The 27446-nt window shown below is 41.3% G+C and overlaps 1 protein-coding gene and 1 pseudogene across 4 annotated transcripts in view; one reads left to right on the forward strand and one right to left on the reverse strand.

Moving 5' to 3' along the window:
• Positions 1–27446, forward strand: part of BICRAL (BICRA like chromatin remodeling complex associated protein) — a 101951-nt gene that overhangs the window by 518 nt on the left and 73987 nt on the right. Inside the window, exon 1 of one of the 4 annotated variants that reach the window (XM_072642184.1) lies at positions 106–8648. The exons of 1 other annotated variant lie outside the window; for it this stretch is intronic. The gene's annotated coding sequence lies outside the window, so the exon portion shown is untranslated. Of the gene's footprint in view, positions 1–105; positions 8649–24195; positions 24389–25788; positions 26538–27446 lie in introns of those variants that run through there. 2 more of the 4 variants (XM_072642179.1, XM_072642181.1) reach the window with 2 other exon arrangements.
• On the reverse strand, positions 1505–1603 carry LOC140530581 (U6 spliceosomal RNA; annotated as a pseudogene).

Consider the following 27446-nt stretch of genomic DNA (forward strand, 5'->3'; position numbering starts at 1 on the left):
GGAGAGGAGCCAGGCGAGGTTATGGTGACAGGGGAGACGAGGTCCCCCAAAGCCTACCTAGACTGGGGAAGACTGGGTTGGGGGTTGTCCACTGCGAGAGTGGGAGGGGAGGGATGGGGGGGATTGGATGCTCCCCCCTTCATCTGCAGCAATGGGAATGGGGGGGTGGAGATCCTGCCTCCCCCCTCCCCTTCTTCCCTCTTCCTCCTTCACCTTACAAGCTCCCTCTCCCCGCCCCAGCTGTGCACAGCTGGTTGGGTTGGTGGGTGAGGGGGAGAGAAAACCTTAGTCTCAGCGCAGCTCGAAGGCTGCAGCCTGCGGCCCCCTTTAGAAAAAAAAATGGGGGGGAAATTGTTACATTATTTCTACAGGCAAGGGGAGGAGTTTGTCACCGGAAGTGAATTACGAAGCCCAGCCTTAAATACGGACCGTGGGAGGATGGGGGTGGAAAAAGCTTAAGATAACGGAGTATTGGAAAAGTCTGGGAACCTGATGGGGAGGGAGATGCTCCACCCTCCTAGGCTCTTTCCTCCAGAGGAATGATGCAGTGGTCAGTGGGATCAAATCTGTCTGCCTTAGGTGGTGGCAAAGCCACAGAGCCCCACATCCTTCTCTCTTTTCCTTATCACCTGCTACCTCCCACCTTTAAGAAAATCTAAATTTATCATCCAAAATCTTTTATTATGACCACTGCATCACTGATCAGGGAAAGATAGAAGGTTAGGGATAATCTTATAAGTTAAAAGATGACTCTCCAAACTCCCATATCCCTTTCTGTCTTTCTTCTTATCTTTTCCCTCCAGTTCTTTTCATATTTTTTGAATAAGCTCCCTTGAATAGAGTGATTCAGAGGCTGGTATTCATCAGTGATGGCATCTTATAGCGAAATCATTCATCTTTTGAGGGCTGGTGAGGACTGTTGACAAGAGGGGTGGGAGAGGGATGGAGTGCTACAGATAGAGTGTTGACTTGGTGGTATGATAAGCTTATTGCGTTGATTTTTTTCAATATCTGCTATTTTAGAAATCCAGCCTTTTCTCAAGATTTGTTTTACAATCAAAATATGAGGTTTTTATTAGCAATTTTTTTATCTGGTTTCAAAAGTCCTACTAAGGAATCATGCCTCTGCTTTGATCACTGAGCCTTAAACTAGAGAAAATGTATGAAATTTTCTGAGATTACCTGATGGGAAAAAAAATAAATCTTACTGTGGGCCTTTTGTTCTCTTTTGAACTGGCCAATTTCCCCTTCTTTAATTGTAGATATAGTTTTAACTGTATTGTAGTGGAACATGTCCAGCTGAAATCAAGAAAGGTTGTGACTGGAGATATACCCCCAGGTTGGTGATGTGGACAATCTATCTTGAAAGTAATAACCAATTATAAGTGATTCTGCAGGCCATATGGGAAGTTAAATATAATACAGCTCTTTTAACAACTTAAATTCTATCAAAAGAGAGATTTTGGTTGACTACTATAGACAGTAAACCTGTATGGTTCTCTTTTTTTATTATCAAAATTTCACAAATTTGAATCATCCTTGTACAGGGACCATTTTCTCTTTATCGTTACAATTTTAGTATACGTGTTGCCAAACCAAGCACCTGTGTGATTTTCAGTGTGACACTACCACACTTTAGAATGGAAAAGAAATAAGGAAAAAAAAAGGAAATCATGTAGTTCATCTGCCACATTCCCTTGAGTAGCATCTTCAGAGTGTCCTGGGTTAGAAAGAATGGAGGAGAGACAGTATATGGTACAGTGGAAAGTTTACTGGATTTGGAGTCAGAGAGCCTGAGTGTAAATCCTGGACCTCCTACTTTCTAGTTGTATGACCATGGGCAAGTCATTTAACCACTCCATCTGTAAAATGAGGGGGTTGGACTAGCTGTCCCTTCAGTTCTAAATCTCTGATCCTATGAGGTCACTGGCATAATTTTCCATTAGGTTAGGAGCTTCTGGAGAGGGGAGTCTCAGAGATCTAGTCTAAGCGCATTCTTTTAAGGGGTCAGCACAGCAGCATGCATTTAGGGTTAATAAAAACTTTCTGGTTATATGCTGAAATAGAAGACTTCTAGACTGGAAATAGCGATCCTTGATATTGGGGCATTAAACAGAAGAGGATAAAAGTTCACCATTATTGGGATGTTGGTATTTAGTGTATTTGCCATGCATTATTCAAGCTGATTTCTTACTTACCAGGGGTAAACAATGGTTTTGTTGGAAGAAAAGTATTTAGATAATATACTGTAAAAAAGGAATTGTGGTACCACAAAATCAAAGCATATACAGAGGTTCATGTCCAGACTTCTCCTTCTAAAGAAGTACCACAAGGTTTCACACATCAACATAATGTTTCTTATATCTGGGAATGGGTAATTTTGAAAAAAAGAAAAATCTTAAGATGACCTTGTGTGTTTTTCATCTTTTAAATTTTCAACTAGAAATTTTGGAGTTCACTTCCCTAGATAAAATTTCAATATGTGCTATCTATATACTATTTTTCATTGCAGTTTACAAAATGACTGGCATCTCATCCACAATAACAACTTGAATTTGTAGAACACTTTAAGGTTTACAGAGCATTTCTTTAGGAAACCCTGTGAGGTTAACCAGGCAAAACATATCATCCTCATTTCGAAGATGAGGAAACTAAGGATTAGAAAGCAAAGTACCTTTCCCAGGCCTAATATCTCAGGACTTGAACCTATGTTCAGTCAGTATATCAAGCTGACATTTATAGGATCATAGGAAGGTACCTTAAGAGTCCATCAGATTCAACCCCCTCATTTTGCAGAGGAGAAAACTGAGACTAAGAGAAGTTGTGTCAAGTAAGAGTGCCTCCTGTGTGCCAGCTTGCCTGGGGGTCACATAGCTAGTGTCTGAGGTAAGATTTGAACCCAGGTTTTCTTCTCATGTATACCACTCTATCCACTACACCATACTGCATGATTAATTAATTGTATGCCAAACTGCAATAGAAAGTGAACAAAAAGCTAGTTAAATAGTTGTATACAAATGAAATACTATTTCCAGAAATCTTACAGCAAAGGAAATTGGTCCTTTGTTTATTTTTATCGTTTCCTTAGTGGTAAGAGTGGAATTTGGATTTTAGATCTGGGCTGGAAACTCTCTAGCTCTACTGCTTGCCACCTTTGTGACTTTGGACAGATCCTTTCCTCCTTCTGTGTCTGTTTTCTCATCTGTAAAACAAGGGAGTTGAATCAGATAATCTCTTTCAGCTCTCCAAATCATGATTCTAAATTTAGAGAAAAATAGCATTTGTAGATGGGGAAAGGTATTCACAATAAAATAGATTAAAATCTCTGCCTTCTAGGAACTGTTTTCTAAAATTAGACAACATGACTGTTATTTTTAGGTTAATTGTCAGCAAGTGTTCCTGAGGCACAAAAATGACAGAATGTCCTGTTCTTAGGAAGGTTTCAAAGTAGCTAAAGAATCAATCCCTTTGACCTTTCTCCATTGCCTTCGCACTGCCCTTCCTAATTCCCATAAGATGCTGAAACCAAACATGACAATTTGGACTAAGGGCCCTGCTCAGAAAAAAGTCCTTCCAGCTATAAATCCTATAGTCACCTTATCATCAAATATAAACTCTAATTATTGGCAGTTTTTTATCTGGTTTCAAAAGTCCTACTAAGGAATCAAGCCTTTGCTTTGGTCACTGAGCCTTAGTTAAACTAGAGAAAATGTATGAAACTTTCTGAGATTACCTGATAGGAAAAAAATAAATCTTGCTATAGGCCTTTTGTTCTTTTTTGAACTTTGAACTGGCCCATTTCCCCTTCTTTAATTGCAGATATGGTTTTAACTGTATTGTAGTGAACATGTCCAGCTCAAATCAAGTAAGTGGGGTTGTCTAGGCACTGGGATTGGAGGGAGTTTGAAGCTAGTGAAGAGCCTATACTTCTGGGTAAAAAGGTGAGATCAGAGATGCTACTGAGACACAGTGAGGATGTGTCAGATCAACAGCTCCCCAAATGGCAATGCTGCTAAAAAGAAGGTGAGAGTCAAGAGAGCATTTTAGGACAAATCTGCAATTGACAGGGCATTCCAGGTTTCAAAGATTTACTAACAAGAGTCTGTCGAGATGTTTCTTCAGTCTGGCACGCACAGACTTATGCAGAAACCCACTCATACACAGGCATTCATGTAGGTGAGAAGAGGCAGAGGCCTTGTGTTGATATCTGGGTTCTGATATAATTAATAATAACTGACATTTACATATTGTATTAAAGGTTACAAAGTACTGTATATATATCATTTGAATCCCAAGGGAAGTATTTAAAGGTATTGTAAGGAAATGCAGAGGTAGTGGATAGAATTGTTGTACTAGAAGTCTAGAAGATCTGAGTGCAAATCTTATCCCTGTCACAATGGGCAAGTCATTTAATATGACTATGCCTCAGTTTCTTGAATATTCCTAGTGCCAACCTCACAAGGTTTTTATAAGGCTCCTATGAGATTGTGTTTGAAGAGTACTTTATTAATTACTCAATTTTTATTTCCAAATGAAGAAATAGGAGTAGAGAGGGGAATGGAGAACAGGCAGATTCTGGTGTCCTGGAGCCAGCTCAGCATTTTCTAATATATGTGATGGAGTTCTTTCCTTTTTCACTGGGTGATTTTAGACAGAAAATTCCATTTCAGGATAATAAATCCCTTTTATTTTAAAATATAGGTGCAATTGGAGTCCTGAGATGAGTTTGGGCTATATGTTCAGCCATCTTTATTTGTCTGATATTTCTAAGCGGTGTGCTGCTTTCCAGCCTGATGTGCTTTTCCTTATAATCTTAAATGTTTCTGATTGTGGAAGTATTGCTCTTACTCGGATGTCTAGGGGGTTCCAGATATCTGGATCTTGCCATTGGTAGTGATCATGTCTTTGTGCTGTAGAATAGCATAGTCCTAGTCTTATCCTCAGTTTTTATTAAAGTCACTGATTCTCAAACATTTTGGTCTCGGAGTCCCCTTAACAACTAAAAATCATTGAAAGCTGAAAAGAACTCTTGTTTATGTGGATTATGTGTATTAATATTTGCTATATTGGAAATTTAAATTGATAAAGTTTTCAAACATTTTATCAATTCATTTTAAAATAAGAAACTTATTACATTAACAAAAACATTTTTATGAAAAATAATCATATTTTCCAAAACAAAAAAAACATTAGTGAGAAGGGTGGCATTATTAAAGAGATTGGCAGAAATGTAAATATCCTTATTTACATATTTTGCCAATATTTGCCATATTTTTATTTACATATTTTATTTATATATTTTTGCCACTCTCTTTAATATCTAGCTTAATAGGAGACAGCAAGATTCTCATAAATACTTCTGTATTTCATCTGTTTTGATAAGTTACTTTGGTTGAAATTTATGAAGAAAATCCAGCCTCACATAGATATGTAGTTGGAAAAGGGAGGAGTATTTTAATAGGCAAATAATTATTATGAAAATGGTTTTGTTGTCTTAGATTCTCTGAAAGAGTCATGAGGACCCCCAAGGGTCTGGGGATCATATTTTAAGAACCACTGATCTAAATGAATCTTAAATTATTCTTACATACATAGTCTTTCATACAGACTAAATGTACTTAAACTGGACTTAATTTTGCTTTTGCAATTATTTGAACAATTGTTAATTTATCAGTCGCTACCTCAGGCTTATCACAGAGGCAAAAACAGATTAGACTTAATTCGGTAGGTATTTATAAAGTATCTGCTGTCCTCAGAGCTTTGAGCAAGGTGATGGGGGAAATACAAAATTTGTATATGGTACTCTCTGCCTTCTCATCTAGGAGGATGATAATATACATACATCAGTAACTATGAAATAACACAACTTTGCATGATAAACATACATGAGAAAATTTCAAAAAGAAGTGCTGCATGGGGATCTGGGAGATAATGTCATTATACTCCGACAGAATCAAGAAAGGCTTTATGGAAGTAGCGGGTAAGTTGGACAGATGAAGAGGTACCAGGATGAGCAAAGGTATGGAAGTGGGAGAGTACTTTGTATTTTCAGGGAACAGAGAATAGGGAGAAGTCCAGTTAGGCTGAAGCATTTTCTTCATGTCATGTGTTTACTGTACATTCTCTCTACAGATATACATAAAGATGCAGCAACCTGTTGATCTTTCAAGTGAGATCAAGATTTTAAAAAGTTATTATTAGTAGTAGTAATAATAATGTTATTAGTAATAATTAGTAGTATTACTAATAATTAGTGATATTAGTAGTAATAGTAATTATAATAGCTAGTGTTTAAATAGTATTTTAAAGCTTTGCTAAGCACTTTACATCTACTATCTCATTTGATCCTTATAATAACCCTGTGAGGTAGGTACTATTATTATCCCCATTTTACAGATAAGGGAACTGAGGCTTAGGGGTGGTTAAGTGACTTGCCCAAGGTCGCATAATTAGTAAGTGGAAAAAACAGAATTTGAACCTAGATGCTTTGACTCCCTAATTCATTATGCCATCCTGCTTCTTAAAAATAAAGATGTATATTATCTCACAAATTTTTGTATACTTTGTTGTTAGTTTTATATAAATGGTAGTTAGTATCACACCTTCTGGGAGGTCTGGGATATCAACCTAGGGAAATCCTGTGAGGAATTTCAGAGTCACTTTGATTTGCTTTTGATCTCTTGGGGGGTACTGTTTAGCCACTGGTAGTAGTAATTTCTTCTCTTTGAAGGTCTTAAAGTAGAGGCTAGATATCTGCTTGACTGATATGTTGAAGTGGGGGATTCCTTTCTGGTAGGGAGTGGATCAGAAAATGGTCACTGAGATCCAGGAGGGAGCTAGCTCACCAAGGGAAAAAAAATATACAAGACATACTTTTAAGTTTAATTTGTATTACTGACATTTCTCCATCATTTTATTAAACCTAGACAATAAATCTGAGATTCAATGATTCTGCAATCTTAAAGGGATTGATTAAGGGGGTAGATACAACTAGAACCAAATTAGACTGTCCTAACCTAGAGAAAAATGATTTGGTCACTAATAATTCAAACACAGATATCAATTAAATACCCACTAGCCAGCACCACACTTTTGTATCTCACTTGGTAAGATACAAAGGTTTAGTTTAAGACACAGTACCTTTCCCGTTCCTGCTCCTGGTTTAAAGACTAATAAGAGGGCATGATATGCTTAATGTAAAAAAATATATCCTTGCACAAAGTGCTATATTGAGGCCCAAAGGCCACCTCACAGATTTCTAATTGATAAGAGTTATTGGTTTTGGGAACAGAAACTTCTTGTGTTGAATTTTCTGTGTACGTCAGTAGTTCTCAAACTTTTTCCTTGTGGTCCAGTATTATTCTTTGCTGTGAAGAAACTGGGCACCCTCTTCAAGAACTTGGATTCTTGGGTCTGTCCATGGGATCATAAATATAAGTTTCACACAGCTCTCAGCACACCTAGGAAGTGTGTCATGGAACACTGTTTGAGAATGACTAGTGTATAATGATTAAAATAATAAAGAGTAGAAAGTAGATGCCTCTTTGCATATTCTGTCTCATTCCTATTTTAATGGCATTTTGCAAAGTCACTTGAAATAGCTGGGCCCTGAAATGAAAAAGCAAATCCTTTGAAGAAGCAGAATGTTAGTGCTAAAAGGGACTCATTTTTTACAGATGAAGAAACTGAGGCTTACAAAAAAAAATTTACTTGCTAGAGAAAGCTAAGTGGCACAGTGGATAGAGTGCCAGACCTAGGATTGGGAAGACCTGATTTCACATCTAGTTTCAGATAGTTACTGTGTGACCCTGGGCAAGTTGCTTAACCTCCATTTGCCTCAGTTTCCTCATCTGTAAAATGGTGATAGTAATAGCATCTATTTCCTGTAGTTATTGCAAGGATCAAATGAGAATAATTATAAAGTGTTAATTAGCTCAGTGCCTGGCACATAGTGAGCACCATATAAATGTTAGCTACTGTTACTATTGCTAAATTGAATTACATGCAAGTCTTTGACTATTTTTCTTTGTGTATAGCACCACCCATCTTTTGTGGCAACAGGTAAAGGTCTCGAGTAGACCAGGGGTAGGGAACCTTTGACCTCAAGACCATATGTGGTGTTCTAGGTCCTTGGGTGTAACCTTCAAACTGAGTGCAAGTTTTGCAGAACAAATCCTTTTAAGAATCCTCTTAAGAAGATGTGTTATGGGAAGTTTGGATTCAGCAAAGGACTGCACTTGAGACCCTAGAGAGCCACAGGTGAACTCAAGACCGCAGGTTCTCCACCCCTGGTCTAGACCCATGATTTCATCAGTGTTTGAAATGTATCCTAACTCCCTCTAATAGGAGATGGAATAAAGAGAGTTGCCTGAGATGTGTTTCAGAGAATGGACTTTGGATTTTCTGACTTTGAGACCAACTTTCTATCTGCTGCACCATACTGTAATTCTTTTATGTTCTTAGAATGGTCTAATGGGTTGACCATCTGATGAGACTGTTCAGAAGCCACATCAAGTCTGTGGATTGTCCTGAGAGATCTTGGAGGCCAACTCTATAAGGAAGGAGGAGCAGGCAAGGTTGACTCTAAGGTCTTGTTGACAGGGGTCTGCCAAACTCTTGAGACTGCCCTTCACTGGCTGCTTTGCTTGGTAAGATCTTTATGGTGCTCACGTCTAGTCTCAGCTCTAACTGTCAAGAATTTTAGTGGTCAGCTTATCTAGAGAGCTTCAGGCACTGGGCAAACTTGTCCATGTTACACTCAAACTTGTCTGACAATAATTTGCACCAGAAACCTAATTTATTGATTTTTGAAGGGAAATAAACCATGCCAACAAATCAGATACTTGTGTTAGCTGAGTGGGGCATTGACATTATTGACATTAAGGTATATAGGGAAACAGACTAGGGACTATGAATAAACAAGCTCAGCAAAGGTTCACAAGATATATATATGTGTGTGTATGTATGTATATGTATATATGTATGTATGTATGTATATGAACAGTGCTTTTTACTACTGCTTTTTATAAAGGCATTTTTTTATTAATTTATTTGTTTTCAGTTTTCAACAATCACTTCCACAAGTTTTAAATTTTCTCCCCCTCTCTCCCCCCTCCCTCTCCAAGACAGCATGCAATCTTATATGGGTTCTACATATACATTCTTATTAAATACATTTTCACCTTAGTCATATCGCATAGAAGAATTAAAACAAATGGGAGAAACCATGAAAAACAAAATATAACACAAGAGAAAAATAGTCTGCTTCATTCTGTGTTCTGATGCCATCTCTGGATGTGGATGGCATTTTGCCTCAAGAGTCCTTTGGGAATATTTTAGGTCCTTGCATTGCTGTGAAGGGCTAAGTCTATCAGAAACCGTCCTCACACACTGTGGCTGCTACTGTGTATAATGTTCTCCTGGTTTTCTGCTCATTTCACTCAGTATCAGTTCATATAAGTCTTTCCAGGTTTTTCTGAAATCCATAAAGGTGTATATTTTTAATGCCAAAATGTATGCTTTCCATGGCACATCAATATTTATTTTGTGACCAATCACATTGAGTGTGTTGCAGTGAAGTCTCCCTGTCTCCAGTATACAGTAGCATATGGGCATTTTTCTGATCTTTCTTAGGATGTTCAGAAATCTTGACTGAGCTTTTCTGGGAAACCAAATGAATAACCAGAGGGATGCTTAATGAATAGAGAATTAGAGTACAAAGAGTTGGAAAGCCTCGAGGACCATTTTAGTCAACCTGTGGTAACCTGATGAGCACCTTCCTTCCCTACTGACAAAATACAACCAGTCTTACATTCATGTTGTATCCAAACAGAGTCCCTCTCACCTGGAGGGAAACTTACTAGGGCCAAGACCTTCTCACAGAGAAATTCTGAATCCCTCTTTTCCTATCCCTACTTCTAGCACATAGTAGGTGTTTAATGTTTTCTAGTAGGTTCTTTTTGATAAATTGGCAGCTCCTTGAGGTCAGGGATCATTTCTTATGTTACCTTTGTATCCCAAGACCTGGCACATAGGCCCCTAATCTTTGCTTAATTGAATTGTTAAAATGCTATTCTCTAACTCTCATTTTCTACACTAAAACTACTACTGCCTTGTAGGGTGCTCTCATCATCCTCATTTTACCCTTATTTTCAGCAGAGCTTAATTTCATGGCACATTGGTTCCCAAGTTTATGTCTTATTTCTCCTTGATTACCTTTTAGGTTGACTGCTTCCCAGTGACAGCTAGGAAACCACCCTCATCTCTGATAAATCACTTATTTGGAATTGTTTCCTGGAGATAACTAATCCTTCCCACAGTATGTGGCTTCTTGTTTACCTTATAGTTTCCCTTTTTTTTTTTAACTTCAAATTTTTATCTTGGGATCCACCTTGTTTAGGGTATGTAGTAACCACTGTTCAGCTCCTGTATCCCCAAAGGTTGAGGTGGGAAAAAAAACTATCTCGGGGGAACCCCTTGATATGGGCAAGACCCACTGAGTCCTCAGCATTTAATGTGTGTCCTTTGCCAAAGGAGGGATGGGTTACAGGTGGTTACCCAAGCAACAGAAGTTTCCATAGTTATCAAAGAATTTATATCTAATTGTGGTAGATAGACCATATTGATAGAGTTTCAGAACAAACAGAAAGAGCACCGAGTCAGAATCATAAAATTTTCAAGTTGGAAGGGCACTCAGCAGCCATCTACTCCAATCTTTACTCTAATGGAGTCCTCCACTATAACATACCCAACAAGTGATCATAGACCCTATGCTTGAAGACGTCCAAGGAAGAGAAACTTACCACCTCTCAAGGCTCTAATCATTAGGAAGTTTTCCTTGACATTAAGTCTATATTTTCCTTTTTGCAAATTTTACCCATTATTACTGATTCTACCCTCTGGGACCAAACAGAATTGAATTCCCCCAAGGCCTTTCTTCTCCAAGACTAAACATGCCCAGTTCTTTCATCTTATCTTTACCCTACTAGAACAAAGGGCTATTGCCCTCCTCTGGACACTCTCCAGTTTATGAGTATTCCCCTTGGTACACAGAATTAATGAGATCTGATCTGGGCAGGGTGCACAAGGATTGTCACCTACCCTTTCCTGGAAGCAGTGCCTCTCAATGCATTAGGATTTTTGGCTGCCACACCCCTCTGCTGATTCATTGAGTTTACAATTCATTAGAACTCCTAGGGCTTTTTTTTTTCTTTAGAACAAATTTCTCTCTAACCATGCTTTGCCCATCTTGTACCTTTTACTTTCAAAGTTTATTTTTTGTACTCAAGTTTAAGGCTTTACTTTCATCCCTTTCAGAATTCATTTAATTAATTTCAGTCTAATGCTCCAACCTGTTAACATCCTTTTGGATCCTGTCATCCAGTATGTCAGCTGTCCCTCCCAGCTCTGGGTCACCTACTTATTTGGTGAACATTCTGTCTATACCTATTTCTAGGGCATTGATAAAATGTTAAACCCTGGTCCTGGAGTCTGAGGGCCTGACTTTGCTATTTACTAAACTGTATGACTTTGGACAGATCCCTTAACTCACTGGGCCTTTATTTCACATACATCATGAGCTAGTTGACCTCTGAGGCCCCTTCTAACTGGATCTCTGATGTTGAGTTTCTAAGTATTATATGTTAGGAATGATCAGAGAGAAACCCTAAGGGTCAGTAAAGTTCTAACTATGTGCATGACCAGTAAGTGATTGATTCTATTGGCCATTTATCATCATCTATCCTGATTAGTTATGACATGCCATGGTTTTTAATTTTGGTTGATTTTTTTTTTCTTTTTTTCATTTGGTCCAATTGGTAGGGACAAAACCTGGGGAGAGAAAAACTGTTCAAGTTGAGATAAAGTAAGCCGCTCTCTTTCTGGCTACCTTCTACTCTCTTCATGAGTGGCTTTCTTTCTGAAGTAGAATTGGAGGAGGGTTTTGAACTTTTGGAATATTTGTCTCTATGCAAAGAGGTTACATTTATTTTTTCACAGTTGGAATTGTCAGATGTCTAGTTAAAAGTCCAAAAAGTCAGTGATGTTGGAAACATCTTGTGAAGGAAGTGGGAAGGAAGGCAGGGAGGAAATTGGGATCTTTAATGTGGATTTTGCACTTGTACCCAGAGAAGTGGCTTTTTCTACCCCCAACCTATATCTGCTTAGTTATTGAATCCCAGGGTAGTTCTCCTGGCTCCAAAGCAGCCATACATTCTGTTCCTCCCATACAGTACTATCTCTGTGCTCGATCCATGCCTACAATGTATTCTCTCTTCACTTCTGCATCATAGAACTCTTGGTTTCTTTCCAATGTTAGTTCAAGTACCACTTTCCACAGGAGGCCTTTCCTGATTTACTCAGCTGCTGGTGCTTCTTCTGCTCCCAAAAAATTACCTTGTAGTTATTTTGTAGAAATCTTGTATATATTTGCATATGTACATTTTGTTTCCCCAGAGAGATTGTAAGTTTCTTAATGGTAGAGACTGTTTCATTTTTGTCTTTGCATCCCTGGTATGTAGCACAGGGCCTGGTGCAGAATATGGGCTTAAATAAATGCTTGTTGTTTGAATAAGTAGGAAGGATTCTAGGAGGTGAGTAAGAATGAGATCAAATTGCTGCATTGACATGGATTAGAAATAGTTAAATAGTGAGAGAGAGCGCACACACACGTGTGTGTGTGTGTATGTGCGTATGAGTGATGAGGGAATTGGTCTCTAACTAACCTAGCCCAGGATATAATCCCAAAATGTTAATAGTATGTCAAATTAAATATGAAGACTGTGCATTTGCCCTGCATCACTTCAGAGTTTGAAAAAGTTATCTGATTGAATTGAAAAAAGTAACTGTCATTGGTTGGTTGAGGAATGGCCATGCCCCTGGTCACATTTAAGAAGCTAGCTTGATAGTTCAGAAGTCAGTCCAGATGGGAGTCAGGAACTCAAGCAAATAGCTAAGTCCCTAAGAAGGAATCTTTCTTCACTTCCTGGGGACAAAAAGGGAATTTCTTTCTCCTTCCTGCCCCCACGACCTAGCCCCACCCCATCAGCCAAAGTACTTTGTAGGAGTTATTGCTCTAGTAGAAGACACTGCATCCAGCAGGAGGCAGTAACTAGTCAGTTCAAGAGAGTCTGAGGTATAGTTGAATGCATCCAATAGTCATTAATCAATAAACATTTAGTAAGCACCTATTATGTGCCAGTCACAGTGCTAAATTCTGGAGATACAAATCCAGAGAGAAAAACAGTCCTGCCATCAAGGAGTTTATAGTTTATTTGGGGAAGACAAGCAGGAGGGAACAGGGACAAAGACACAGAAGATAAACATTTAAGACAGTAAGCCTCTCCAAGAAACAAGACCTCTGGGGGAAAGTGAAGCAAGTTGACTGGATTCCAAAGGTAATCAGCCCTGGCATTTGAGAGTCAAACTTTGGAGAGGAGCTGACTGAGAGAGTTCAGATGAGCAGCCTACCCAAGAGAGACACTAAGCATAATGCGGGACAGCAAGTGGACCCTATGACAAGAGGAAAATCCTCATAACCCTTCAGTACTAGAGACATGAGTTACCTTGGCCTTACCATGTTCCCTCTGTATGTATAACTATGGGCATGCTCTAAATTTATACTTATTCTTCTCATGAATATTGTGTGTATTTGTAGGAGAGTGTGTCCCAGCTTGATTAGCTAAGATTTCTTGGTGAGTTTTCTTATTATGCTATCTTAGTATATGCCTTTGCTTTGAGCTAATTGTATGTAATGTTTGACTTTTCAAGGTAAACTCACTGGTAGGGGCTTATGAGCTATAGTTTTGGACTGTAAGTCCACAGATTAACCTTTGAATTTATGAGAGTATCATAATCTTTCTAAGATGTATTTACTTTCATGCTTTCCTAAATAGACTAATAAGTAACAAAATGAATTTTTCCTTAATGATTGAGGGTCATCCTTGTCAACATTCAGTATTGCCTTGTGCTTTTATACAAAATATACCCTGGAATCATGCTTTTCATTCTAACCATCTTCCAACACAGATAGCCCACTCCCCATCTCTTCTTCTGGGAGCTATAATCAGTTTAACATTACCATTGCTTCTAGGAAGGGCATATTATCAAGTGCCCTCTGCATCAGTTCAACCATTCCAGGACCAAAACTCCCATTCCTGGCCACCATTCTCCTATATGCATTATCTCTTCCTCTTAGAATTTAAACTCCCTGAGGCTTGCAACTGACTCACTTTTATATTTATATAGCAGTGCAGAGTAAGGCAGCAGTGGCATACAGTAAGGACTTAATAAATGCTCTTTCATTCAGTTCTTCGTTCATTATTGAAAGACTATTTGTCCCAACACTAAATAGCTCTTGACCAATCTGCTTCTTATTAAAGGCTACCTCATAGAGTTTTTCTTTCTCTTCCCTTGCTATCACCTATCACTCTTGCTGTGAACCAATAATAATAATGTCTCTTCTTTCTTCTAATTTGCTACTTTTAATCTACTGTACCCTCAGCTAAAGTATATGTTCAACAAGCATTTATTAAGCCTGCAGTGTACTAGGCCATGGAGATAATACAAAGACAAAAGTGCTAGTTCCAGCACTTAAGATGTTTTCATTCTTGTAGGAGGATACATACAGTATGTTCACAGTTACATAAATATAAGCTGTGTAGAAAATATACACTAACTTGGGGGAGGGAGCGTTAAGAATTCGGGGAATCAGGAGAAACTTCTTGTAGAAGGTGGCACTTGAACTGAGCCATGAATGAAGCTAGGAGTTTCAAAATGCAGAAGTAACAGGATAGAGGATTCCAGGAATTGAGCTTAGCCTCTACCAAGGCATGAAGGGGTTTTGTCTATGGGGAACTACAAGTGGTCCCAGTTTGGCTGGAGCATAGAGGGTAGGAGGGGGTGAAATGTGTGTGCAACTCTGAGAGATAGACTGGCGTCAGGTTGTAAAGGACTTTAAAATACCAGAGGAGCTTATATTTTATACTAAAGACAAGTTCTGACTGTATTTGATTATGCTAAGGTCCAATAGTTTCCTATTATCTCCAGAGTCAAATATAAACACCTATATATGGCTTTTAACAGCCTAGCCCCCTCCTATCTTTTCACATACTCTGTGATCTAAGCATACTGGTTTGCTGACTGTTCTTCACATGTAACTGTCCATCTCTTGTCCCTGTGCCTTTGCATTGATTATCCTCTATGCCTAGAATGTTCTCCCTCCTCACCTCCACCTCTTAAAATCTCTCAATTCCTTCAAGACTCAGCTTTAGCCATGTTTCCACAACTACTACTGCTTTTTTTCTGACTTCTTTCTATAAAATCTGAATTTGTCTTGTATATGTGTAATATATGTATATATGTACTGCTCTCTCCAAAGTTGCTAATGATCTTCATTGCTTAATCCAGTGGCTTTTTTTTTTTCAATCTTCATTCTCCTTGACCTCTTTTCAGCCTTTGATACTGTGGATTACTCTCTCCTCCTCGTTACTCTCCTTTCTAGAGTTTCAAGGCTCCACTCTCTTCTGGTTTTCTTCCTCCCCATTTGACTGCTCCTTTTGTGTTTCCTTTGCAAGATCTTACTCCAGATCACACCGTCTAACCACAGGTATCCCTCAGGGTTCTGTCCTGGGCCCTTTTCTCTTCTCTGTCTATACTATTTCACTTAGTGATCTCATCAGCTCCCATGAATTTAATAATCATATCTATATTGATAATTCTCAAATCTACCTATATTACCCCATCTTTTTGTTGACCTCCATTCCCTAATTTCCAACTGCCTTTCAGACATCTCAAACTGGTATCCAGTAGATATCTTAAACTCAATATGTCCAAAATGGAACTCATTATCTTTCTCCCTAAACCCTTCCCAATCCCTCCTACCTTCCCTATTACTATAGAGGGTAACACCATCCTTCCAGGCCCTGCATCTCACAACCTAGGGCTCATCCTGGAATCCTCATTATCTCTTCCCATATCCAAGTTATTGCCAAGGCCTGTCAATTTTACCTTCCCACAGCTCTTGAATAAACCTACTTCTCTTCTCTGGCACTGCTACTAGTCTGGGACAGGTATCATCTCACACCTTGATTACTGCAGTTCACCCTCCTACTCAACAAACTCTAGTGGCTTCCTGTTGCCTCCAGGAACATGCCCTGTTTGCCATTCAGAGTCCTTCATAACCTAGCCCCCTCCTACCTCTCTAGTCTTTTTACACCCTACTTTCCAATATGTGCTCTTTGATCCAGCAGTACTGGCCTCCTAGCTGTTTCACAAACTAGACACTTCACATTTCTGCTCTGGGTATTATCTCAGGCTATCTCCCCAGCCTGAAACATTCTCCCTCCTCCACTCTAACTACTTACCTTCTTGACTTTCTTTAAGTCCCAACTAAAATCCCGTCTTCTACAGGAAACCTTCCCAAACCCCTCTCAATTCTAGTGTCTTCCTACTGTTAATTAATTTCCATTTCTCTTGTATATAGCTTATTTACACATATTTGTTTGCATGCTGTATCCCGCATTAGTTTGTGAGCTCCTAAATAGCAGGGACTATTTTTGCCTCTTTTTGTACCCCCAGGGCTTGGCACTGTGCCTGACATACAGTTGGTGCTTAATAAATGTTTACTGATTGATTGTACCTTTGCTGTCTTCATAAGAATGTAAAATTGCTTGAGAGCTCTCGGGCTCTCTCTTTTCGTCTCCCCCAACACCAAGCAGCAGGTACAAAGTAAGGGCTTAATAAATGCTTTTTTCAATCAATCAACAAGAATTTGTTAAGCCCCTACTTTGTCCTAGGTACTGTGTTTACTTTTGAGGAAAAAATACAAAAGCTGAAACAGTCCCTGGCTTCAAAGAGCTTATATTCTGGTAGGGAGAGATACATATAGGGGAATGGTGACCTGGAACAGTGTTTTGGGGGAAGGGAAGGGAAGTATTTATTAAGCTACTTGTAAATAGCAGTTGTTTCTGTTTTGGTCAGAAATCCTGAGGGTCTTCTGAGCTCTTGTGCGTGTGTATGTGTTTGACTAGCTAAAAGAGGCCATTCTTTGCCTCTTTTCTTACCTAGCCTTAATCACTGAATGGGCCTTGCCTCTGTCAAGGCCTCCCACTGCATCTGGGGCCATCTCCAGTCGTCCTGATCTATATCTTGCCACTGGAACCAGATGACTCCAGAGGAGAATGTGAGGCAGGTAAATTTGCACAGCCCCCCCCCCCCCTCATTTAAGTCCAGTTCATTTGCAAGTCATAGTGTTACCTTCTTTATCTCTTGGTCCTCTCCTAGAAATGAAAGACAGACAACTACTTGCTAGACGCTGCTTTTGGTCTGGGAAGTCTTAGAGCTGTAGAATGGAACAATAGGGCAGTCAATTAGCATGATACCCTTTCAAAGGGATCACAGTTCTCTGAGCTGTGATCTAGGATGTGGGAAACTAGGAGGCAGGGGTGGAAGGTAAAGTAGTGAAGAGCACAGGGTGAAAGAATCGCCAAGGGATGACAGAGTATGAGTTTTCTTGATATTGTACTACAAATATTAAATTTTGGTTTTATGTTTATTATGATGAAAATAACTACATACCCTGTAGCCTGCAGTTTAAGAGGATATACATATATGTGTATAAATATGTGTGTATAACAGATATTTATACATACATATGTATATATGTCATAATATACCAATTAGATTTGAGATCATCCAGCCCAGTCTATCAGTCTTACAAATATTTTTTGGTAGGTGAATAGAAGAAAAAGTTGATTCGGTTTCTTTTGGTAACGATATGTGCCCAGAGTTTGAGGGGAAAGGCTGGGGAAAAGATATCCTGATAAAATTATCTAGTTCTTGTTTCTATATGGTCACAGAATAGTCAGTAAGTAGGTAGTGTTTTTCATTCTTTGAATCACAGAGTTATAGAGTGGGAAGGGACCTCAGAAGTCACCTAGTCCAGCTCCTCTCCCTTCTGATATGGCTAACAAGTGTTTACAGTTTCATAGGTCTAGAGTCAAGGACCTCAGGAAGGGCTTCAGAAGCCACCAACCCTCTCATTTTACAGATGAGGAAACTGAAGCCCAGAGAGGTTATATGACTTGACCAAAGTCAGATAGGTAGTAAACATGAGAGGTAGGATCTCAACCCAAGTCCTCTGACTCCAGAAACGGTGTTCTTTCCATCATGTCATGCTACTTCTCTGTTTCTAATTTCAGACCTCCTGTGACAGGGTTTTCACTGCCTAAAATGATGATCCATTCATTCTATTTATGACAGCTCATTGTTGAGTGGAGAGGAAATCTGTCTCCTTCTAACTTCTACACTTTCTAGAGTCAAATGGAATAAATCTCATCTGTCTTTTATAACGCTTCAAGTATTTGAAGAAAGTAGTCATTTTCCTCCTTAATTTCTCTTGGAGGAGAGGGTCAGTTTCTCCAGGGTTTTACTTATTTGTGTCTGCAGTAGGACTTGAACTCGGATCTTCCTGACTCCAAATCCAACATTCTATCCACTATACCACCTAGCTATCTCAGTTAAGTGTTCAGTACCTCCTGTGCTCTCCACACCGTACTAGGCACTGTTAAAATAGACACGTGTATCCTTCTATCTTCCAAGGGTTGGGTTGTTCATCCAACTGGAGGATCTAACACCTCTGAACAGCTGCAAAGAATACAAAATAGCATCTACTACGTAAGATAGGAGTTCAGTAAAAAGGGAGCTCAATTGAGGGATATTATAGTTAGAGAAGCTTTCTTGAAAATGGGACTGGCATCTAGACCGTGTCTGATGGTACAACTTGAAGAAAAGGAGCAGAGAGGGTATTTCAGGAGAAGAAACAGCATAAGTAAAAGCACAGAGACTGAAATGATAAGCACGGTATGCTTCTGAGACAGTGAAGAAACCAGCTAATTGGTAAATGGATAGAACAGAGGCAGATCATGAAGGGCTTTGAGAAGCTGGCAGAGGGGTTGTACAGAGAATGTCATATGGAAGTCTAGGGTGGAAGAAAGAGGGAGGTATGAGGGGGGTGGCTGAGATCTATAATCCTTCCCAAGGCACTGGGAGAATATGGAAGAAATGATAGATTCAGAAATATATTCTATCATTCTCTCTCAATGGCTATCCTTTATAGATTAGCCAGGTCTTTGTTGTAAAGCTTACTTAGGCATTTAAAACCATCTTAATAATTGATTGTGTAATTAGTCAATCATATTGACTGTGGACTAATCCAACTGGGTCATCAAGACAGCTGAAATGTTCATTCTGAAGTCTGATTATGTCAGGCAGATAGATGTGGCCTATATCTCTCCTCTTTCCAGTTCATCTTCTTGGCCATTATATAAAGTAAAATAGTCTTACTTTCTAAGTGGGGCAGGAAGTCATTCAGATTTTGAAACTGAGCCAGACATCGAGGAGGCAGCCATGGGAGATGTCTTCCAACATTGGGTGATATTCCCCCAAATAATTGCTGTCCTCCCTTCTTAGACACTCAATGGAAAAACAGGATAGATGTATCAGATAGGAGGAGTAGGGGGGGAAGTCTAGGGAGTGTTGTCTGCCCTGGAATAACTTCTTAATAGCTCCAACATTTATCAACAACTGATAATTACTTAGCATGTAAGATGGCTGGTATTTATTTTGAATGTTTTGTTGGTATCTTTTTTTAATGTCCATGAAGTAGAATTATCAACTTGAAAGAAGACCTAGCTTCCCTTTAGAAGTTATAGCCATTCAGTTATAATTGAAAATGTTTATGTTCATGTGTGTTATGTTCACGTTCATATTTATGTTCATATTTATGGTAAAATAGGTAAGCTAGCAATGACATTTACAGTCGCCCCCCAAAACAGCCTTTTATAGCTGACAAAGTAATTCTAAGTTGACTGCTGCATATTAACTAACTCTTTTTTTGATAGCTCAGAGGAGAGTTCTTTCACTGACTTCGTTAATTGGATGCCCAGTTGAAGATATATTTACTTTCTTTATTCCCAGCGCCTTTGTGAGCTTGGCAACTTCCATTTGTGTTTTGTTTATTCAGATGCTATCTTGATCGGCTGGTACTGAAATTTCTGGCCTTAGAAAACACTGCTTCATTCATATTATTTCATCTCTTTCTTTATTTCTCCCTCTGGCCAAGCATTCATTCGAGTGGAAAATGTGGAGAGAGTAAAGTCAATTTTGGTTTTAATTGTTTTGTGAACTTTGGACCGACATCCGCTTGGGGACATGTAAGCAAAATAAGATACAGAAATAGAATATTTAAAATTACATCTTATTTTCTGAATCCAAACAACTATTATCAGGTGGAGCCAAATTCCTCAACTTAAATACTGGCAGGACTGTGCATGACTTATTCTGGGAAACTGGACTGTGTGATTAAAGGTATTGTGTACAGTAAAAGCTCTCCTTAGAAGCTCCTTTCTAAAAAAGTTTTCTGAGAGATGAGTCCTTATTATATTGTCTTTAGTAGCTGGGTGGTTAACTGAGTAGCTAAATGATTTTCAATTTGGAGCTATTGGACTTCCTATAACAATTTATCCATTCCATTTTAAAAGACTAAAGCTAGATTTGCCAAAATGAATGCCAAAAATTATAGGTTTTCCTAAATTGAGGAACCCATTCTTGCCCAATTGTTTTTCTGAGGGAAAAATCCTCACAATTAATCATCTTTATTATTCTATCATCATTGATAATACTATTTGCATTCACTAGTACATAATAACAGTAATTCAAATTCATATGGCACATTTTAATCAAATGAGCTAACATAGGTAAAACCAATCCAAATGTCTTTTAAAGTGCCAGCTCTCTGTCTGTCTGTCTATCTATCTATCTATCTATCTATCTATCTATCTATCTATCTATCTATCTATCTATCTTGAATCCATATAAACTCTTGAGGGTCTTTATCCTAACTCTCACTCCCAAAGATGTCAGGTCCCTAGAATTTGGCTATATCTTTTCCTTAGGGTTTTAGGAGTACTCTTGAGGGGTCAGGGCTGGAACCCCCATAGATATGCTTCCCCTCCCCTCCTTCCATCATCAGTTGAGAATTAGCCAGCCTTGTCCCTTTTAGAAAAGAAATATTTATTTACTCAGGTGATACAGGAAGAACAGTTGCTATAGAACATCCCTCTAAAAATCTGTGACACATTTTCCCTCAAGTACATATAGAGTCCAAGGGAAAGTAGGCTCAAGTTTAGAGAGCACATGTGAGAAGGAAAGAGATACCATAGCTCAGGTTTGCTGGAAGAAGTTCACCTTAGGCTTGGTGTAGTTTCTTTGCAGGGTTCCTTTGTGGAACCACGACTTTATGTCCATTCTGTCCTTGGCTCCCATTGCAGAAACTGCCATTAAATTGATCTAGATATACTGCTAGGATAGTAATGGGAAGATGGGGAAATCCAACAACCTTTAGCCATTAAGGCAGAAGGAAAAGACCTGACCAAAGCCTTTGATTTTTTCTTCTTCCTGCCCTGAGGTGGTTCTTCCTCTGGGGAATAGTGAATGTCACAGTTGCTCAAATTTCTGGATTTCTTTGATTCTGGGAGGGATGAAATACCCCAGCCAATTGGAATAGACTTTCCTATTTGGCATCATTTTACTTCATCAAAAGGCTTTTCACACTAAGCCTAGGACTGAAAATGATTGATTAGGCATCTTATCAGCATTTCACTGTGGGCTAGGGTGACATTAAAAAATATCAGTCTGCTCTGTTCTTACCACCTATTAGTTTTCAGTTTGTAAATTGATTTCCTCTCGCAACAACTTTGTGAAGAGTTGGATTGTGCAAGTAGATGAAAAAGCTGAGGCTCAGAGTGGTTAGGTGATTTGTCCCAAATAACAGTATAGTTTGATAGAGTCCTCAGTGGCAGAAGGCACTAGATTTGGAATCAGGACCGGGGTTTATGGCAGCTTTGTTTCTTAATACATGGACGATTTGGGGCAAGTAACTTAACCTTTCTCTGGGCTTCCGTTGCCTCATCCTCAAGGGGGTTAGATGAATGAGCTGCTGTGTGGCTAGTGATGGGGCTAACTTATTAAAGAGCTTCAAGTGGAGGCAAACTGACCACTGTCATTATAATGGGAATTCCTTTGCGGTATGGGTTGGATTAGGTGGCTGTTGATGTCCCTTTATGAATTCTCAGAATTATTATGTTTTGACTAGTTTATCTCAAAGATTCCATTTCTAAATCCTCTGACCCTGACTTATCCAGTTCTCTTCCCACTATGCTATTCATATTTGTTATTTTATTAAAAAATCATCATGTTCTTGGGATAGTGGTCATAAATTACCTTACTTTAGATTTCTTGTATCACCTCTTTGAGTCTTATTTTAGGATTCGGCATTTTTGTGGGGGTGAGGTAGCTGTTGTGGAAGGATGTATTTCTGAAATATCAATATTTAATTTTAACTCTAGAATAACAGTTATAAAATTTATTTGATATATCCTAATTTCAGTGAATAATCCATAAACTCTTCTGTAATGTAATTATATAGACTTGTTTAGTATATTAGAGTCCAACCAATAATGAAGTACTTAGAAAAAAGTTTAAGTTTTTCCCAAACCATTTAGAAAGCTGGTTGGACCAAGTAACAGGTATGGAGAAATATGTTAATTTATGGACTGACTAGTATTCTGAAAAAGGCAGTGTCTAAATGAAACATAGATTCTGAAGAAATATTCCTCAAATATTTAAGTGTAAAATGATAGTAAATGCATTTAATGAATATTTTAAATCATTGTGATAATTTTGTGGTTACTAAAAAAAAAAAAAGAATTTGATTTGGAAGAATATGTAACAAGATTTTTTGACATGCCCTTTGCCTCCAGATCTGTCTACCTCATAGAGTGCCCATTTATGTAATCATAAGGACATAATCCTTAAGATTGCTATGTAGACTTATCCTTTAAAATTTTCTCACTTCCAATAAGATGGGTTAGAAACTTGTATTTTCATTAAAATAACTGAAACCTAGGTCACACTTCCTGAAGTTCACCAAAGGTTTGGAAGAAAACCCTCTCTTCCAAGCAACAAAAAGGACAAATCTTTTCTCTTGCTATGACATACTTATACGTCCTACATTATTGTTAAATTCATCTCTGGTTTGTTCCAACTGTAATTATGCATCAGAGTATAAAGACCAAGCCCATAAGATATGGCCTAAATTTCTTTTCATCAAATCCATATTTTTCTGAAATTTATTCTAGACAGTCAAAGGTCATCTGGAAAGGGCCCTAATTCAGGTAGATTACCCAGAAAAGGAACTGGAGCACGTTTATTTAAATTCTCATCAGATGCCAGGTGCATTGAAGGGATAACGTTGGTTCTTTAAAAATTCCCTGAAAAATACATTTTTGGGTGTGCGTACACAAGTGAGCGCAAGCGAACATTTGGGCAGACGTGTGAACATCTGACATTAAGTTAAAAAGGGAACCATCCAGGGCGGTGGCCAGCTGTACTTGAAGTATTTGGGGGTGTTGTGGCCATGCTAGCATGTTAACGCTCCACCGATCGGAGTAACGACGTCCGTGGAAGGCAGGGCCTTTCCGTGGGACTTCCTCACTCCACAGCTTGGGCTTCACCGTTTGGGGGTTTTCTTTCAATGCTGACATACGATGAGATTGCCCAAGGCAGCTTTCCGAGTGGTTTTCAGCGGAGATGTAGGAAGCCAAGTTCATGGCTCAGGGACTCTTAGCAGCTAAAAAGTTCTACCAGCACCCCGGTGATTTGCTGTGTAGCTAGGGGAAACTGATCTCTGAAGCGAGAACTGTAAGGGTGGCCCCGAGGCGGCCGCCCTCCTCCGGCCCCTGCCCCGCGCCCGCTCCCAGGTGGGCCGGCTGGCGGGGGGTGCTGCGTGGGGCCCAGCAGGAGCCCGGGGCCCCTCCAGGCCTTTCTCAGGAGACAGCTCTGTGTGTCGAGGAAAGCAATAAACTTCTGAAGCTTAACACCCAAGGGCAGGAGAGAGCCTAGCAGGGGGGCGGCCCTGTTTTCCCCCTTTTAGATGGAGTAAAAATAAATAAGCGGTCGGGTCACTGCGCGTTCTAGGTGAGGCCCCAAGTTTTCAGGTGGCCGCGGCGATGGGCGGGGGGGAGCCCCGCTATTTCCCCGGGAGAAGAGCCTAACATGAAGGCCAGAGGGAGAGGGCGAGCAGAGCGGGGCTGGTGCGGGGCTGGTGCGGGGCTGGGGCTGGTGCGGGGCTGGGGCTGGGGCTGGTGCGTGTGAGCGCAGGCAGTGCTGTGCTGCTGGGGGTAGGCTCGCTCCTCGCTCGCTCCTCTGGCTGGGAACTCCTGCTCCCGTCGCTCCCCCGCTCCCCCTGCCGCCGCCGCCGCCGCCGCCGCCTGCCAGCCCCTGATGTGATGGCGCAGAAACCCCGTTGACAAGGCACTGCTTTTTCATGACGGTGAGTTTCCCTTTGAGTGTATTATAATTTTGTGATAAAAATTTCAAGGAAAAAAAAACACACAACCTCCTTCCTCTGCCTCTTTCCTTCGGGGAGGGGAAAGCGAGGGAGGGGGGGTCTGGGGGAGGGGGGGGCCGGGGAGGGGGGGCTCCCTCTCCAGACAGACAGCAGAGAAAGAGGAGCAAATTAAACAGCGAGTTGCCCAAACCAGGCTATTAGGTTTCAGCCCGGAGAGCTATTGGCTCAGACTGTGTTTTTTGGGGGGTGGGGGTGGGTGGATGTTTAATGGACTCGGGAAAGGGGGAATAAACAGCTTATTCCTTCCCCGCCGTCCCTGCTAGGGGCCCCGCGGAGACAAAGTTCACTGTGTCTTCCGAGGGGTGCGGGCAGGCAGCCTGGGCGGCGGGCACGGCGGGCACGGGCTGGGGGCGGGCGGGGGGGGGGGGCGCGCCCGGCGGGGGGTGGGGTGGGGGGGATTTCTTTCTTTTTCCGCTGATGCAAATTTCAGGAGCTGGGCGAGGGCGAGCTGGGGGAGGGGGCCGGGGGAGCCTTTAATGACTCATTGATTGAGCTGGTTTAAAATTAGTGGTGTGTGTGAGTGTGTGCGCGCGTGTGTGCGGGGGGGGGCGGTGGTGGTGCTTTTTCGCGCCCCCCCCAGTCAGCCGAGCCGCGCCGAGGAGGGGAGGGGAGGGCAGGGCGCGAGGCTGCTCCAGCGGGGAAGGAGCCGCGAGGCTGGAGGGAGGAGAAGGGAGAAGGGGCAGAGGCGGGGGCAGGAGAGGGGGAGGGCGGCGGAGAAAGAAAAATAATCTTTCCCAATCTCCTCCCTCTTTTTTTTCTCCGGTTCCTTCCCCCTCGTCTCTTTCTCCCTCTGAAGCTCTGGGGCGTGAATCGCATTTTCTTTTTCCTCACTATCATGGACTCCACGTCCGGGCAGGGCGGGCGGGAGGCAGACCCGAGCGGAGCGACGCCGCGCTCGGTGCCCGCTCGGCCTGGGGCCGCCCTCCCGGCCCAGGCCGGGCTCTCCTCCGCTGGATTTCCGCCTTTCGGGGGAGCAGATAGGATACCTGGGGCCGGGGGCCGGTCCCTGGCTCGGCCGGGACCCGAGCTCCGGGGCTGGCCTCCCTCGGCTAGGCCCCGGAGGGGAAGGGGACGGGAAGCCGGGAGTCGGCCCTATCCTCGCCTTGGCCGCGGCCTCGGCGGCAGCTCGGGACCCGACTTTTATTTATTTTTAACCATCTTTAAAGAGAAAGGGCCGCGCACTCGCCTTGTCCGGCCGCAGAGATGGGGGGGGGGGTTTGGGGGGGCGAGGATTAAGGCGGTTTGGGGTGCCCATTAAGATGGCGCCGGCCTGGCCCGCCGCCAGGGTTTGTTGCGCAGTTTCTCCGTGAATGCTGCGCGCCCAAGGGCGCCATTTTCTCTCCTTGCCGGGGCGGGGCCCTCGCGGTGGGGTCCCCCCCAGGAGCTCGAGGGAAAGCAGGCCGGGGCGGAGGGCGAGTGTGACTCACCCTCGGGCCGGCGGAACGAGTTCGGGGGGAGGCTTTTAAAGGTTGTCATGAACCCCTCCCCGCCCCCCCGGAAGGACGGGGGTCTTTTCTGGAGAAAGATGAGGGGATTCTTTACTTTTCTCCCACCCCTCCTAAAACCGGAGGAGACACGTTTCCTCAGCCTCCAGACTTGGCGTGTTGGATGGGATTTGGGGTTTTCCTTCCTTCTCCCCAAAGACGTCCCGAACATCCGATCCCAGGCCCTTTAAAGTCAGCGGACTCTTGACCACGCCGGTCCGCCTACCTGTAAACCCTTTAACTGGCGTCTGGTCATGGAGTCCTCCGCAGGAGCCTCGGAGTTTAGAGCAGAAGGCTCCTGGAGGGGGACAAACATCCCCTCCCTGCGCTTCTCCTTTACGTCCAATTCGGCCTTTCCCTCCCAAATCGTGGAATGTTATTTTGGTTTTTAATTTAACAGACCTGCGTGCCTTTACCGCCTGGCCAGGGCATTCTAGCCGCTTGCTAAGGTCTGGGGTGGGTTTGGGGACCATTCAAACAAAGGGAAAGGAGAAGCGTCCAGGCCTTTGGGGCCACACCTTTTTCAGCAGCCTGAGATTGGCAGCAGGTTACCTCTAGACAGCTCACCGACTGACTTTATTAAAAAGGTAAAAGGATTTCACTCTGTTTGCGTTCCCACTGTCAGGAAGGTGAAGGTAGCACTGTGCAGGGTGTGCGGAAAGTCCTGACCAAGCGAGTGACAGGAGAGTGTCTTGAAAGTGTACTGCAGTGATAAGTTGTGTACTTTGGCTTTCTCCATTTCCTGTCTACCTACAAATAAGCCAAACCCTTAAAACTAGTTGAGTATCTCCCATCTGCATCGTTTATGTTCAGCCCTTAATCTGCAGAAATAGTAGCATTGACCTCAGTTAATGCACATCAAAGTTACTTAGCACATGGCGCTAGCCTTGGCCCTGGTTTTGTATACTGTATAAACCCCTGACACCCCTTTTTCGATTTGGGATCGCAACAGTGTTATTACCCGCTCCGGTCTTTTGTTATCTCACCTCTATATGTAGATTTCTTGGGATGATCTCACAGAGGGCGTGGCTTAAGGTATCAAGTGTTCATTCTAGATTTCTTGTGAATATAGTTAGTGAGCAGCTGCCAGGCCAAGACAACTGAGATTATCCAACACCAAGATGTTTCTAAACCTTAGTCTCCTGGTCAAATGTAGTTAACAGCAAAGAAGCCCAAACAGTGCAAATTAAATCTCCAGTTAAAAATGGATATAAACTCATGATAATTGGAGGAGGAAATTGACCAGCACTGTTTCCTACTTAGCAAAGATTTTTTTGGGAGAGAGAAGCCTTTATTGTATTTTTAAATTGTTGTAGAGGTACCTTGTTGTGGGGTAGACTTCTAAACAAGAGACTTAGTGAAGGTGAAGGTAAAGAGATTAATGAAAACATAGGAGATAAATAAGTACTTGACTGTAGGATGGAAAAAAGTTTGTACAAGAAATAAAGGATACTGGGTAGCATTGTATCATAAACTTATTTGGGTAGTGACCATCA

Source organism: Notamacropus eugenii, chromosome 2 (genome assembly GCF_028372415.1).
Source record: "Notamacropus eugenii isolate mMacEug1 chromosome 2, mMacEug1.pri_v2, whole genome shotgun sequence".
Classification (NCBI taxonomy): domain Eukaryota; kingdom Metazoa; phylum Chordata; class Mammalia; order Diprotodontia; family Macropodidae; genus Notamacropus; species Notamacropus eugenii.